The sequence below is a fragment of the Chenopodium quinoa genome, unplaced genomic scaffold (assembly GCF_001683475.1).
Source record: "Chenopodium quinoa cultivar QQ74 unplaced genomic scaffold, ASM168347v1, whole genome shotgun sequence".
NCBI classification, from domain to species: Eukaryota; Viridiplantae; Streptophyta; class Magnoliopsida; order Caryophyllales; family Amaranthaceae; genus Chenopodium; species Chenopodium quinoa.
Window position 1 is genome coordinate 4,942,485 of NW_018744469.1, and position 17,429 is coordinate 4,959,913.

The following is a 17,429-nucleotide window of genomic DNA, read 5'->3' on the forward strand; positions in this document are numbered from 1 at the left end:
CTTGTAACTTGGTTAATTTCACGTCTCGTCGAATTCCAAATTGGACTCGACTTGTGACGCTCGGTCTCAACGCTCTAAGCTCGATATCCGACGTCTTTGTTCGTAAAACTCTGACGACTCATCAAATCCTTCGGATTGATTCGTCATCTCGGATCGGTTGTTCGATTGGGTTCGACCCGAAGGGTTCAGTCAAGATTAAGCTGTGATATTAATTGTACATTAATAATACTGATCGGAAGCGGCCTCCACCTAGGCATTCCGATCACTTGACCTTACTGAAGAATTAGCTATCCAATAATTCTGAACCCTTTATCGGAATAATACACTTGTTGAAAGGACACCATTCTTTTCAATCTCCCACTTGTCCTTCCGGACAAGTGTGCAAATTAGGTATAGCCCTTTTCCTATGTCTCTTGATGTCTCTTCATGAATTATAAGGTAAGATTCTTCGTCATCCTTGTTACGTCCAAAAGTGTTTCTCGATTCCTGAGTTCGATTGTCAATAAACAGATGATTTCTAAAATCCATCTGAGCACGGCCATGCATTTTCATAGTCTCGCTCATCGAGAGGCCTTGTAAACAACAAAGACATATTCCCTATTGTTAATAGGTGGACATTCCCAGTCTTGTACAGTAAGCTTCCCTTACTAAGAGGACCTAGTCGCCTAAGTGCTGCCGTTATAGTCCCCATTTACGGCAGAGGTTTGACAACATCAAAACGACTAGTACTCAAACAAGAGAACTTGCAGTACTCATGGTCGAGGAAAAAGGTTCCGATAGCTATAATGAGAAATATACTTATGACGATTTGATATCTCTTAAAGTATTCTCATAGGTCTATCCGGTATAGTTCCAAACTAGTACCTGTGCAAATGATTTATGACTATCAAGTCCTTGTAGCACAAGAAATGGTGCTATAAATCATACTACACACTAATCTCAAGTGGTCAATAATCGTCCATCGTTTAAATGACCTCAATTAGGGACAATTTTCGATTAAAATATTCAATGTTCACTTAACAAGTGTTTCTTTATCCAAAACATGGTCTTGATACCCTATTTTGAATATTCTCAAAATTGAATGGACTCATCATTTAATTATAAACCACAATTAAATAGATATGAAGTAATCACAAATTTGCAGAAAATTTAATTGCTCCAAAACTGAATGGTTCAACATGTTAGCGTTTTACCTTAAGACATCGAGTTTTATTAAAACATCTATACAGGGAAATCAAAGCCAATCTCCAATGTGCTTGATTCCCATTGCCTCAACGTGCTTGTTGTGCTTCACTTGAGACAAAGGTTTAGTCAGAGGATCGGCTACATTTTCGTCCGTTCCAAACTTACAAATTCTGTTTCACCTTCGGATTTCCATTCCCTTATCATATGAAATCGCCGCTTGACATGTTTGACCTTCTGGTGTTCCCTTGGCTCCCTGGCCTGAGCAATAGCTCCATTGTTATCACAATAGAGATCTATTAGACCCTTGATCGAGGGTACAACACCAAGTTCACCAATGAACTTACGAATCCAAACTGCCTCCTTAGCTACTTCCGAAGCTGCCAAGTATTTGGCTTCAGTTATAGAATCTGCAGTGGTGCTCTGCTTAGCACTCTTCTAACTAAACGCTCCTCCATTAAGGCAGAATATGTACCCCGAATGCGACTTGGAGTCGTCTCTGTTAGTCTGGAAGCTCGCGTCAGTATAGCCTTCAACAACCAACTCATTACAGCCACCATAGACCAGGAATTTATCCCTGTTCCTTTTCAGGTACTTTAGGATATTCTTGGCCGCAGTCCAATGCGCCTCTCTTGGGTCTGACTGGTATCGGCTCATAGCATCAAGGCATACGATACATCTGGCCTAGTACATATGATGGCATACATGAGCGATCCAATAAGCGAAGCATATGGAATCTGACTCATTCTCTCTCGCTTATCAGGTGTGTGTGGACACTATTTCTTGCTGAGAGTTATGCCATGGAACATGGGTAGGTGTCCTCTCTTGGCCCCTTCCATGTTGAATCATGGATTTTTGATAAAACCAAACTTACTAATGGCTTCATCGAATCGCATATTCCAACTTCTACTTGCCTGCTTTAGTCCATAAATGGACCTCTTAAGCTTGCATAACTTCCCGGTATTACTTGGATCAACAAAACCTTCCGGCTGTGTCATATACACAGTTTCTTCCAAAATCCCATTAAGGAAGACGGTTTTGACATCCATTTTCCATATTTCTTAATCGTAAAATGCAGCAATTTCTAGGATTATCTGGACGGACTTAATTAAGCATTGCAACTGGTGAAAAGGTTTCATCATAATCAACTCCGTGAATTTACCTGTAACCTTTTGCCACCATTTTAGCTTTGTATATAGATACATTTCCATCTTTGTCTGTTTTTAATTTGAAAATACATTTGCAACCGATAGGTGTGTAACCTTCGGGAAAATTAACCAAGTTCCAGACTTGATTTTCAGACATGGAGTCCATCTCGGATTTCATGGCCTCTTGCCATTTAGCAGAGTAGGGGCTCGTCATAGCTTGTTTGTATGTCGCTGGCTCATCTCCATCCATAACTAGGATGTCTTGATCTTCGGTTAAGACAATACCAAGGTATCTGTCTGGTTGAGATCTTGGTCGTTGTGACCAACGCAGGGTAATAGGTTGAGCATTTACATTGTCGGTTTGACTCTGACCAATGTCAACAGTTGCTTCTAAAGCACTTTGTTTGTCAGTTTTGTCATGTTAAGTTTGTTGCTCTACCTCTCGAACTTCGTTGAGTTTGATTTCCTCCCACTTGTCATTTTGGAAAGGTCCTTTTCCAAAAAGACACCATCTCGAGCAACAAACACTTTGTTCTCGGATTTGTTGTAGAAGTAATACCCCTTGGTTTCTTTTGGGTATCCCACAAAGAAACACTTGTCTGATTTTAGGTGAATTTTGTCAGAAATTAATCTCTTAACATATGCTTCGCAACCCCAAATCTTAAGAAAAGACAACCTCGGAGGTTTCTTCGTCCATAATTCATATGAAGTCTTTTCGACAGCTTTTGACGGAGCACGGTTCAGTGTTAGTGTCGCAGTTAGAAGTGCGTGTCCCCAGAAAGAGATAGGAAGTTCACTAAGACCCATCATTAATCGAACCATGTCTAACAAGGTTCGATTCCTCCATTCGAATACTCCGTTCCATTGTGGAATTCCAGGAGGTGTCAACTCTTAAAGAATACCATTTTCTTTCAAGTGATCATCAAATTCATGGCTTAAATACTCGCCACCTCGATCCGATCGAAGTGCTTTTATTTTCATGCCAAGTTGATTTTCACCTTCAATCTTAAATTCTTTGAATTTCTTAAAAGATTCAGATTTATTTGACATAAGGTAGACATAACCATATCTACTATAGTCGTCCGTGAAGGTAATGAAATATCGATAACCTTGCCTTGCGGGTGTACTCATTGGTCCACACACATCCGTATGTATTAAACCCAATAAGTCACTTGCCCTTTCTCCCAACTTGGAGAATGACTGCTTTATCATCTTGCCTAATAGACATCCTTTGCAATTCTCAAACGACTCCAAGTCGAATGAGTCAAGAACACCTTCTTGAAGAATTTTCTTGATGCGTTTGACGTTAATGTGGCCAAGACGAAAAAGCCACAAGTAGGTTTGATTCGACTCGATGGTCTTAGCCCTTTTGGCGGTATCATTAATGTTATAAACTTGTTTGTCTAGAGAAAGCACATAAAGACCATTTTGTGAATATGCCTTACCATATATAACATTGTCGAAATAAAATGAAGAACTATTGTTCTTAATTCGAAATTCAAAACCTTTGGCGTCCAACGCCGAAATTAAAATAATGTTTTTGGTAACTCTAGGAACATGATAGCAATTGTCAAGTTCTAAAACTAGCCCAGAGGGAAAAGAAAAACTGAGAGTTCCAATGGATATGGTAGACATACTTACTCCATTGCCGACCCGAAGCTCGACCTCTCCCTTCTCTAGCCTCCTATTTATCCTTAGTCCCTGAGCATTGGAACAAAGGTGTTATAACAATACTAAGTATCTCTAATCTAGTATTGGCATAATCACAATCAATTTAGCATAAATAATCGCAATTGTCATTAGAGACTTTAAAGAATCAATTCATGCATCAATCATAATTGGGCTACCCTAGATCTTGGAATAAGAAAACTACTCACACATATTGAAAGAAGCAATAACAATAATAATCTAAGAAAACATAATTGAAAACAAAAATAATTGAAAGAGAAAGGAATAGAGATGAATACCAATGATGCTTCAATTGAAATTACTCAAATTGTTATTCAACAATACCCAAATCTAACCTAGGAATTAAATTGCTAAAAAGTATTAAACTAAGGTTCTAGAGAGAAATAAAACTTAAGGAAAATAATTAAGTGTCTTCTAATTGTGATTACAAAGGGTATTTATACCCTTAAAAAGATAAAATCTCGAAATTAAGCAAAACGGCTTCCGCAAGGCAGTGCCCGGTCCAACCGGGCAAGGGGTGCCCGATCGGGCGGCTGGGATACAATGCCTTTTCTTCGTTATTCTACTTCATCCTTGTGCCCGGTCCCACCAGGCAGACCACGCCCGATCGGGCGCGCAAGTCGGCCTCCAAATTAATTACTTGTGATGCTGAAATTGTAACTCTTTAGTGCCCGGTCCAACCGGGCGAGTCATGCCCAACCGGGCACGTAGAACCTGATTAGGGGATTTTTATCCACCAATCACCGTCTGACAAGTGGACCAACCAGGTTCCGCCACGTGTCCTTCACGAAGGCCAACAGGAGCCTGCCACGTGTCAATCACAGATATGTCCTCCACGGACCACTTAAGACACGCCACGTGTCCACCCATGCCAAATGGGACAACCGGCCATCAAGGCCCAATTCAGTCTAGAGGCCCGATCAGCCCTAGGTTTACCTTAAACCTAGAGAGTTGCACGCTTCCCAAGGCTATAAATACTCGATTAATCCTCATTAATCAACACGACCGAATAATTAAGAGATCAAGCAGAGAAGAACAGACTTATTAACAACCGGCTAATCTCGCTAACAACGCAGATTACCAACACTAAGCACTCTCACCTAGAGAGATCTGATTACTTTAATTTCTGTATTGATTACTCCCTAATCGGGTACTAACTTGACCGTTGGAGGCGGAGCTCTCAGGAGTCTCCGTTATTTTGCAGGTACAGGCGTCCGGTTCCAGTCTCGGAATTGTAACTCTCCCGCAGGACATCAGAAAACCCCGAAACAGAACCTACAGCACATACTCCGTATTTAGCTCATCCTTCTTTGCCCTGTCTGACCGGGCAAGCAAGGGTCAGTAGGGCATAGGGGAAATCTTCATCTTCATGCACTAACCTCTTCTACAAACATCCAAAACATGTTCGATTCATCCAAGAAACTCCGTATTCCTATGAAACTCACAAAAATAGATCGTACACACTAGAGAAGAGATTGTTAGCAAGAAATGGCTCCAAAGAGCCCAAAACCATGCAAATATACATTGTAAAACCGGGATAAATCATGGTATAAAACTCATACATCAAATTCCCCCAAGCTAACCTCTTGCTTGTCCTCAAGCAAGGCAATTAAGAACAACAAACAACCAAGTAAACATACGTCATCCCATAATGCAATTGAAAGCAACGGACTCAAAATCGAAATCAAACAAGCATGCATCATAGCCAACCAATCAAATCACTCAAACCATCAATCAACCTAAGTAGTCGTCAAACGAAATCAACCATGTACAACTAAAAGAATCGATGACTAGAATATCTCACATTGGTGGTCACTCAACACACTTTTTATGTGGCGAACTAAAAATGAGCTCGATCTCCTACCATCCCCACCAATAATGCAATCCCCCCATCTCACGACACTCGCGTGTTTAAAGGGTTATAATATCGCTCAACCTAGTCAAATGTCGACTCGAAATGTGACATATACTCCAACATTTTGACAAAAGACTCGTTTCACATGAACACAATACCATGCACGAAGATCGGAAGGACTTTTTCAATCTTGTAATGTAGGCCGGGATAAGAGTAGGTAGGAGATAAATTTGGGAAATGTGGGCGATTGTAGTTTAACCGGGGAGCTATCAAATGCAATAAATAAACATCCTCAATCCATTCTTCTCATTAACAAGAGCACATACCCAAATTATTCAAGAGACATCCACTACTAACTTTTACTTTTTTTTCAACTTCAAACCCTTTTTTTTCTTTTCATATCAACTTTTTTTCTTATATTATATTCGAGAACAAACATACTTTCTTTTTTATCAAAAGTTTCTTTGTTGTTCTTCTCTTTTTTTTTCAAGGAATAAACCTCCATGCTTATGATTCCTTCTTTTCTCCTTTTCTTTTCTTTCTTACAATTCCACATTCACGCCAAACTTATAACAAAATTTACACAAAACACCACACAATGAAGCTCCCCCAAGCCAGACTTGGGAAAAGTAACCAATTCAGGGCCAAGGGTTAAATTTATGAGTTTCACGAAAAATATGGACAAGCTACAACATGGGTGAGCAAAAGGGAACAAACGTTCTGAATTCATCTAGAGATCACCTAATGAACATGGCCTTCATCATTCTCAACGTGCACGTGTAATGCATTATGACACATTACTAAAAGTCTAGAGTCAAAACTAAGATCAACATCACGCCAGGAACTAAACACACATGAATGAATAGATAAGGCTCAAGCCTCACGGTTAACACAGTCAAGCTCCAAACTCATACATGGTTAACAACATTGACTCCTGCTAGGGATCAAACAATTCGAGGTCAAATCATGATCTTTTAATCCACAATGCAAGTCTTTTAATCGAAGTTAAATCAAAACCTTTTTGGCATTAAGGATAGGGGCACAGGGAAGCAGTTCAATGGAACATATTTTTGGTTTTTTTTTTTTTTTTTTTTTTTTTTTTTTTTTTTTTTTTTTTTAAAAAGCAATAAAAACTAACCTAAGAAAGCAATAAAAACAATTAAAAAAAAACTAATCTAATCACACCAAAATAAAAAGAGAGAGTGAAGGATATACCTTATGTAGACAAGAACTTCCCCCCAAGCTAAATCAGACAATGTCCTCATTGTATTAAAGGGAAGCTAGTAGTCAATATGACTACTCCTCATTATCATCACCCAAAATAATGTCACCAAAGCCTCGAGGATTGCAATGCATCTCTTTGGAACAAATTTGAGCAAGAATAAAACAAAGTGTTAGTGGGAAAAAAGATAAAAATTGAGTCATGTGCACTATTCTGATCATAACTTTTTATGCATAATTGATAATTCAGTGATTCCAATTGGGTTGGAAAGTAGACTTGAAGAGCTTTCCGATGATAGGTCACACGCAAAAATCTGTTAAGTAACGCAAAAGTTGCAGTTTTGCTGTAAACTCCCACCGCCCGGTCAGACCGGGCACGTGATGCCCGATCGGGCGCGAGAAGTATGAAAGAAAAAAGAATTAGAGCTAAATCTCAACCTTCAACACCCGGTCAGACCGGGCATGGGGTGCCCGATCGGGCACGAAGGAGATTGAAAGTTTCAACGAATTCGATTCTTCTTTAGCTCAAAATCTACACAAAAAAAACTCCCACAAGTATATGTTACTATCTCCTTACCTCATAAGATCCAAAGAAAAACAAAAACACACAAAGATTAAAAAAAATACTAAAATAAAAACAATAAAATACGGGTTGCCTCCCGCAAAGCGCTAGTTTATCAAGGTCTTAAGCTTGACCTTCGTTATTAAATCAACCTAGGTCACCACACAAAGAAGAAACTCCGCGATGTTGCCTATGAAAATATCTGCCTCCAAGTGACTCTTTCATTCTATATTTGACATGCTTTGTATCCGAAGTTACCTTCATGTGGCGAAACACATCATTTGGTGGAATATTGTCCACGTTTCTCAAAAGATTTCTATCAAATACACACTTATCAACCAAAGGGTTAGTAGTATCAATTCTTAAACAAGTACCACCATCAAATATAAAATTGTGTTCATTAAAGAGCTTAAACATTACTTGTTTATCCTGGGCCCTAATGGTCACTTGTCTGTTAGGAACATCTATTAGAGCTTGACTTGTGGCAAGGAATGGACGACCAAATATAATTGGGATCTTATGGTCTTCTTTCATATCCATAACAACAAAATCATCAGGAAAAACAAGTTCACAAACCTTAACTAATACATCTTCAACCACACCCTTAGGGAGTCTAGAAGTCCTATCAGCCATTTGAAGAGAAATAGGGGAAGGTTTAAGTTTTTGCAAACCTAATTTTTCATATAATGAATAAGGCATTAAATTTACACTAGCACCTAAATCACACAAGACCCTGTCAAAAAATATGTCGTTTATCATACAGGGAATAGTAAAACTACCAGGATCATGCAGCTTAGGTGCTAGGCTATCACTTAAAAGAGTAGAGCGCTTCTCATTTACTACTTTCTTATCATCATGTTGATCTTTAATATTCTTCACAAAATTTGCAAATTGAGGCATTTAAATTAAAAGACCGGAAAAAGGAATAGAAGCATATAACTTCTTAAGAGCTTCACAATATTTCCCAAAATGTCTATCGAGCACGACTTTTGACAACCTTTGCGGGAAGGGCATCGGTTCCTCATAGGCCGATGGAGCAACATGTTTGGGACTTTTTACATCCTCACCCTGTTCATCTTTTCTTGGCTCCACATTGCACACTTTCTCATCTATTTTCCTCGGAAATAATTCATCTCTTCTCAAGAAAACTGCATTCATTGCTCCTTTTGGACTTTTGCTTGATCATGAAGAGTTGATAAATGACTCACTTGTTGTGAAAGTTGAGAAAGGTGGGTTTCTATCCTCTTATTTTGATCCATAAGCAATTGAATTGAGCTTTCAAAGTGTTCATTTTGCTTTGCTTGTAGCTCAAATTGCTTTGTCATAAGCTCTTGTTGTCGAAGAAGGGAGGTAGTGAAAGTCTCCATAGTGGAATCGAGGTTGTATTTTGAAGTTTGCGGTGGTAGTTGTTGATACATGGGTTGGTGATTAAAAGATTCCCTTGCTTGAAAATTAGGTGGTGGTGGCGGCGAATACAATTGAGCTTCAGCATCATACGGCCTTTTAGGTGTCGTAGTATAGAAGGCATTTGCTTGCTCGATTGACATTTCGTCAGAGGGAGGTTGATAGTGTGGTGTAATATGGCCTTGAATACCACATAATTGACATGTTTCGAATGAAGTGGAAGGGGGTCCAGCTTGGATTTTATCAAACTTGCTTGTTAATGCTTGTATAGAACTTGTCAAGAGAGTTAAAGCATCAACATCAAATTTCCTCTAGTCTTCATAGTATTTCTGCCCCTTGGATGATAATTGTCATTGGCTGCCATCTTCTCAATAAGCTCCTTAGCTTTAGTTGGGTTCTTATTCATGAGAGAACCCCCGGACGTAGCATCAATGTATATGAGAAACTCATGGGTCAGACCATTGTAGAATGTTTGGATCAACATCCACTCTGGGATACCGTGATGAGGGCATTGTCTCTGTAAGCGCTTGAATCTTCTCCATGCCTCATATAAAGATTCATCATTAGATTGACGAAAGGTAGCTAGCTCGTTCCTTAACTTTGCTGTCTTCTCTTGCCCTAAAAATCTTACTAAGAAAGCCTTGACAAGCTTATCCCATGTATCAAAGGAACCTATACATTCGTCTCGTAACCATTCTTTTGCTCTATCCCGTAGTGAAAAAGGGAACAAACGAAGTCTGATAGCATCATTCATAGCACCGTTGAGCTTTATGGTGTCACACTTCTCCAAGAAACTGTCTATGTGACTAACAGGGCATTCATGAGGTGTACCTGCAAATGAGTCATTGGAGATGAACTGTATGAATTGAGGTTTTAATTCAAAGCTCTGAGCGGTAATAGGTGGTCTAACAATGCTGGATAGGAGCCCGGTTGTTGTATCAGGAATCCCGTACTCCAATAAAGATGTCGTGGCATCGTCCATATTTCTATTATGTCGATTTCTTATTCTCCTTCTCCTTATAGTTGCCTCGATTTCAGAGTCAAATGGTTCAAGATCGTCTGACCCTAAATGTCGTGTTTGCATGCAACAAGAAAACTAGAGAAAGAATATCAAAAACACAAGAGAAAATAGCCGAAGCAACGAATAAAGCTTAGCGAAAACGAATCACAAATAATCAAATGAAACCGTTAGTCCCCGGCAACGGCGCCAAAATTTGATAGGCGGGTCGCGTACCTAACAAAAATAACCTAACAAGACCACTACTATGTAGACGGGCAAGTAAGGATCGAATCCCAAGAGACTAAGGTTCACCTAATTAAATAGACTCAAATAATCACTAAGCAAGTAACAATCAATGGTGAATAGTACTAGAAATTAATGTGAAGAACTAAACTAAACTAAAGAATATAATGAATCAATAAACTAAAACATCCAAGATCAAGTATCACCACAATTACGATCGATGCAATTATCTATCTACCCCTAGCATACAATCCAATCAACATGGGTAAAAACAAACTCTAATCAATACCAAGGACCTCTCTCGAGTATCAACGGCTTCTCTAACCACAATCAAGCCTATTCTCATGGAATCATGCAAATTAGAGACATTAAACACTTTACTTTGCTTCCCAATTATCAATTCAACTACTCTCGTGATAAATCTCAAACCCTTAATTGATCTACTCAAATCCGCTAAAACCCAACTCTCGTTGTAATTAAAACTATGGAATAATAACAATACTAAGTATCTCTAATCTAGTAATGGCATAATCACAATCAATTTAGCATAAATAATCTCAATTGTCATTAGAGAATTTAAAGAATCAATTCATGCATCAATCATAATTGGGCTACCCTAGATCTTGGAATAAGAAAACTACTCACACATATTGAAAGAAGCAATAACAATAATAATCAAAGAAAACATAATTGAAAACAAAAATAATTAAAAGAGAAAGGAATAGATATGAATACCAATGATGCTTCAATTGAAATTACTCAAATTGTTAATCAACAATACCCAAATCTAACCTAGGAATTAAATTGCTAAAAAGTATTAAACTAGGGTTCTAGAGAGAGAAATAAAACTTAAGGAAAATAATTAAGTGTCTTCTAATTGTGATTACAAAGGGTATTTAAACCCTCAAAATAATAAAATCTCAAAATTAAGCAAAACGGCTTCCGCAAGGCAGTGCCCGGTCCAACCGGGCAAGGGGTGCCCGATTGAGCGGCTGGGATAAGGTGCCTCTTCTTCGTTATTCTACTTCCTCCTTGTGCCCGGTCCCACCGGGCAGACCACGCCCGATCGGGCGCGCAAGGCGGCCTCCAAATTAATTGCTTGTGATGCTGAAATTGTAACTCTTTAGTGCCCGATCCAACCGGGCGAGTCATGCCCAACCGGGCACGTAGAACCTACAGCACATACTCCGTATTTAGCTCATCCTTCTTTTCCCTGTCTAATTCCGGGCAAGCAAGGGTCAACAGGGCATAGGGGAAATCTTCATCCTCATGCACTAACCTCTTCTATAAACATCCAAAACATGTTCGATTCATCTAAGAAACTCCGTATTCATACAAAACTCACAAAAATAGATCGAACACACTAGAGAAGAGATTGTTAGCAAGAATTGGCTCCAAAGAGCCCAAAACCATGCAAATATACATTGTAAACCGGGATAAATCATGGTATAAAACTCATACATCATCGCAACATTTGAAATCCTAAACATGCACCTAAAATATCATTCACATATATATAAGAACAATTATATATAGAAAACATGAAATAAGATGCATTTGGAAACTAGCATGACCCCTTGAAATCTTCAAATCTTCAAGAGTCTTTAACTTGGCTCGTCTTCATGAGAACGCCGTCTTGAGACATCTTCGCCAAAATGAAACTACTAGCTACTGCGACTAGGATTAATCTAAATATTAAGGTACAAAAATACTCAACGGTACGCAGACCGTATTTAGATTTACAAACATACATAACAGATCGCAGTCCGTATTTACTATCCTAATCGGGCCCCACTAGTTGCCATTTTCACGAAACCTGTGAAACAATATGTCTTCCATTCATCCATTTAGTATATGTGAATGGCCCATGCATTTTACAACGAAAAACAAGTAACAATGCATAACGCGTGCGAACTAGCTTAGTAACTAACTTAGGTGGTTAATCCAATTAATGTGCCTAATTAAAACTAGTCAAAGTTGTTTAACATTTTATGTGATTACGACGCAATTATTTCATGTAGTTAACGAAGCTCCCACTAAATTCCGCATCCAACTTAATTAATCCAATTAATTAAGCTGGCTAACCTAAATTTTGTCAAAATTAAAATTTTGCAAGAGCCGGAAAAAACCGAGGCCTAGCCTAGTTAAAATAATTAAATAAATTAAAACGGCAAAATTTTGCAAAAGCGATAGCACAAGTTTAAGCAAAAATGGCCAACCCCTAAAACTCGTGGGCTACGCACCATGGCTGCTATGCAGCCCCTAGGTGTTGCGCCTAATTATGCTTGGTGCTACGCATGCTAGCGTGCTCGCTGGCTCTGGCAGCGAGTGGCTGGTTGGCTTGGGCTTGCTACCTTGTTGCCCAGCAACACGCCCAATTATCCTCTAGAAGCCTTGGCGACGCATCCAGCATCAACGCGCAACATGCCTCGCCACACAGCAGCAGCACCTTAAGGCACAACACCCTTGTGCGCACCTAAGGCAGCCACATGTGGGCTGCGTGGGCAGCCCGGCTAGCCTTGGTGGAGCTTGGGTGTTGTTGCCTCGATTTGCGTGCATTTTCTCGGGATTTTAATCCCATTGTACGTGTGACATAAAATAAGCTCTAAATTTATTTTAGAATCAATTTAGGGCAAAATGAAGATAAATCAAGTCCAACTTAATTAAGTTCAATTTTAATGGTGCACAAGCCTAAATCATCCAAAATTACCTTTGAAACAATTTAGGTCTTTCTTGATGCTTTAAAATTGAAGGGCTACACCCATAATTAATTTAACCAAAATGCAAATTAATATTGAGTTTTGACAAAATAGAGAGTTGGAAAAATAAACCCTTTGATCCAATGCAAAATTTCCCAACAATAACTTGTGTAAAATTGAAAAAAAATTACATCTTCCAATATGAAGATTAATCGAAACTCAATCACAAGTTTTGAACTTTTAATCAACACAAAAATGATTAAATTCAAAAATTAGTTCAACATGGAATTTAGCAATCAAATTTCCAACCAAATAAACAATTAAAGGTTGAATCTTTAAAATTTTAGGGGCTTCAAAATTACAAGTTCACCATAAACATTCACACTTAAAGCAATTTATTTGCAATAATGTGAAAAAATCAAGTTTATGTGAAAAGTGAACACAACAAATTATGCACCAATTATGACTTCATAAACATGCTTAATGAGGTTTATAATTGCAGTAGATTAGGGATGAAACAAGGCATTTAATTACCTTCAATCATGCAATAATTAATCAAGGTTAAAAGATTTAAAATTTTTCGTTAAAAACAAAAAACCCCTCGAAAATCATATTTCTGGGTGGATTTTGGCTTCTGGACAACCCTAAAGGATCAGAAACGATTCAGAACATCGATTCCACCCAAAAATCACTATTTTTGAGTCGAAATCTGGGTTCGTTAGCCAAAATTAAAAAAAATAAGAGATTAAAAATAATTAAAACGAGCTTCTAATCCAATTAGAAAGCACAACCAGAAATTTAAATCCATTTTAAATCACCTTAATTAATTATTAGTCACAATAATTAAAGTGAGCGCGGCTCCGATACCGCTATTGGGTTTCGTAGAGTCCAACTTTACGCAGAAGGGAAACCCACCCAAGACCCGCACACTAATTAGAGCGACTAAGCATGCAATCACTAATTAAACAACAATCAAGAGCGAGAAAAAAAGACATTCTTAACCTTGACGCGTGCTTCGCTCGAATCCCGAGCTCTTACTTGAACCCCGCAAATGCGAAGGTCTCCGACGGCTCGTACCCACGAACCCGACCCGAACGATCCAAGTCCCGAAGGTTAGTCGGGACCCGACCAATAAAAACTAGAGTTTTACGAACTTAAGGTTTTCTCACTTTTTCTAAGGAGATGCCTTTTTAGTTTCACTCAAGGGTTCTTCCCAAATCCCAAAACCTTGGTATTTGTAGGGAAATGAACCTTGAATTCCCACTCTCAATCAATGTGGGAGATTTGCAATTTTCCCATTTTATTTTAATTAAAACAAAAATAAAATTGCAATTCAATCAATAAGTTACAAGTGGCACAAGGAAGATGAGAGATTAAGTGAGGACCATTTCCAAGGGGGGGACCATAGCCTTGGTGCCCAAGACAAAGCTCACACCCTTTGGTCCCCACTAGCAAGTCGACACTCCCCTCCATGTGGCTGGCTGGCTGACAACCTGCCTTGGCTGCCAAGGCTGCCAGCTGGGGCCTAGCACCAAGGCTGGGCAGCCAACCAGCACACGCACATAGTCCATATTCTGCGCAGCCAGCCAGCATGCAATGCATCGCTGCTGCTTGGTGCGTTGTGCTGGGCGCTGTAATGCTAGGCACATACGCACACACACGCACAGCCCAACACGCTGCTGACTGGCGCATGGTGTTGTGCGAGGCTGTGCTAGCGAGGCTGCCAGCGCCTAGCATCACGCATAGCGTAGCATGCCTAGCATGCTGCTATGCGATGGTGCGTGGTTGCGATGGCTAGGCGTGCAGTGCTAGCCCTTGCCTTGCGCCAACGCCTAGCATGCTAGCAGGGCCTAGCCTTGCGATGCTTGGGCGTATGGCGTGCTAGCACACACGCAAGGCTGCGAAGCTTGCGGTGGCTAGTTAGCATGCATGAGCCTAGCACGCCTAGCATGCTAGGCTTGCGACTAGCATTGTGATGGGTCTTGTCTAGCCTAGCACTCACATGGCTAGGCCAATGCGAGGCTATAGCTAGGCTCGTACTTGTAACTTGATTGATTTCACGTCTCGTCGAATTCCAAATTGGACTCGACTTGCGACACTCGGTCTCGACGCTCCAAGCTCGATATCTAACGTCTTTGTTCGTAAAACTCTGACGACTCATCAAATCCTTCAGATTGATTCGTCATTTCGGATCGGTTGTTCGATTGGGTTCGACCTGAAGGGTTCAGTCAAGATTAAGCTGTAATATTAATTATTCTACATTAATATTACTAATCGGAAGCGGCCTCCACCTAGGCATTCCGATCACTTGACCTTACTGAAGAATTAGCTATCCAATGATTTTGAATCATCTATCGGAATAATACAATTGTTGGAAGGACACCATTCTTTTCAGAGGACCCGTACTCCAGCCAGCAAACTCCACCACCGCCCTGAGACCTATTTACCACCATTGCTCATTACAGGCGGCGTCGTGTTAGACAGAGGGACAACAGACAGGATAGAGAACTGTTATCTCGAATAAATGAGTCTGGATAGTATTATCTGATTTATTTACTGTAATTGGATTTTCTAGTCTATTGTATATAACACTTACATTGTTAATATAATAAATGTTTTTTGAATGAATCTGTGTGGGGTTTGAAATTTAATTTCCTCTACTGTCCAAATCGGACTTATGTTAGTCAAAATAGATCATTCTAGGCCGATATTATAGCAAACACAAAACATTTGGGCTCCATAATGAGAAACGGGGTAGAAGCGATGGCCAGTCGTGGTTAATGTGGTGGTTCATTGTGGTTGTAGTTCTGTTGGGGGTGGTTTGAGTGGTTTGAAGTGGCTAAGGGTCGGAAAAAGTGGTGGGAGGTGGTGGTTGGTGGTGGTCGATGGTAAGGAGGTTGTCGGGGATCCTGAATGACGATGGGGATGGTGGTTGAGGTTGGGCTTGGTGGTGAGGGTGGTGTTAGAAGGTGATGGTGGAGGGTGGTGGCTGAATGAGTAGTGGAGGGTGGTGGTTGAATGAGGGTTGGGGGCTGATTTTGGAGTGAGGAAGGTGCTGGTTGTTGGCTGCTGCAGCCTAGCAGGAAAAACGCTGTCTGGGACAGCATTTTATGTACAAAAAACAATTGTTCATAAAACCATGTCCCAGGCAGCGTTTTATGTACTGAATTAAACATTGCCTCAGTCAGCGTATACTTTAGTTTGATTTTTTTTTTAATTTAACATTTTGAATATCAGAAATTACGAATTTTTTTTTTAAAAAAACAACTCAACATGTAAAATGTTGTCCCAGACAGTGTTTTACAAATTGATTTTTTTTTTTTTAAAAAATTACCAGGATATAAAACATTGTCCGAGACAGCTTTTACCCTAGAAGCTTAGTTTGGTAAATAGTTTGGCCATGCGTCTACTTTACAAAATTGTTTGTGAAGTAGGCTCACTTTACAAAATTTATCTTTTAGTTGCATTTATGTAAATAAATCAACATAAAATCTTAGTTAACATTGTATTTTTTTTATATAAATTAACATCAATGGGCTCACTTTTTATAAAAAGTTGTTGATTTAAATACTAAAATGTCATTAGATAAATATAATTTTTCTTTATCATAGAGATTAACTTATATTTTCTTGGTTCAATGTGAGAGACTAGAGAATAGGGAACATTGCAAATTAGATTGTGTATCCAAGTTGCTTACGGGGTATAATTATAGGACTATATAAATATGAACTATTATTTTGCCCTTGCAATAATGCACTGGTAGTTCATTGAAAATTGCAATGAGAGATGAGTGAGAAAATACCAAAAAATCATTATGGGTGTAATGTAATACCCCGTATTTTTTTACGTATGTTAAATTAAAGTATTATTTTATGGCGTATTTAAATTATTTGAAATGAATTATTTATGGTATTTTAATAATTTAAAAAGGTTTATTTTAATTAAACATCCAATTTTGTTTATTTATTTGTTTTGGAAATATTTTAATTCATAATTTAGAAACTTTGGGGCATACTTAATTTATAAAAGGAAGTTTTAAAGGGAGTTTTAAAGAAAGCCAAGTGTCAATTTGAATGGGAATAGGAATCATTAAGGGTAAAAGGGGAAATTAAGTTAGGAGGGTTTGAGAGGGAGTATAAATACCCATCTTATGAGCAAATTAGACTTTGCCCAAGGTGGAGAATACCCAAAGGTAAACTCTCTCTCTCCTCTTATTTTTCTCTCTCCTTAATTTTTTCCCTCTCCTTCACAAGTCACAAACAATCACACACACATGCACTCTAAGGTGGCTGGCCGCCACCACAACCACTTTCCACCGGCCAGCCACCGCCACCAGCAGCAGCAGCCGCCAGCGTGGAAGGCGGCAACAGCCGCCTCCCCCATGCGTGCGTGCGTGCGATTGTTTTTAAAAAAAATCTTCTTTTGT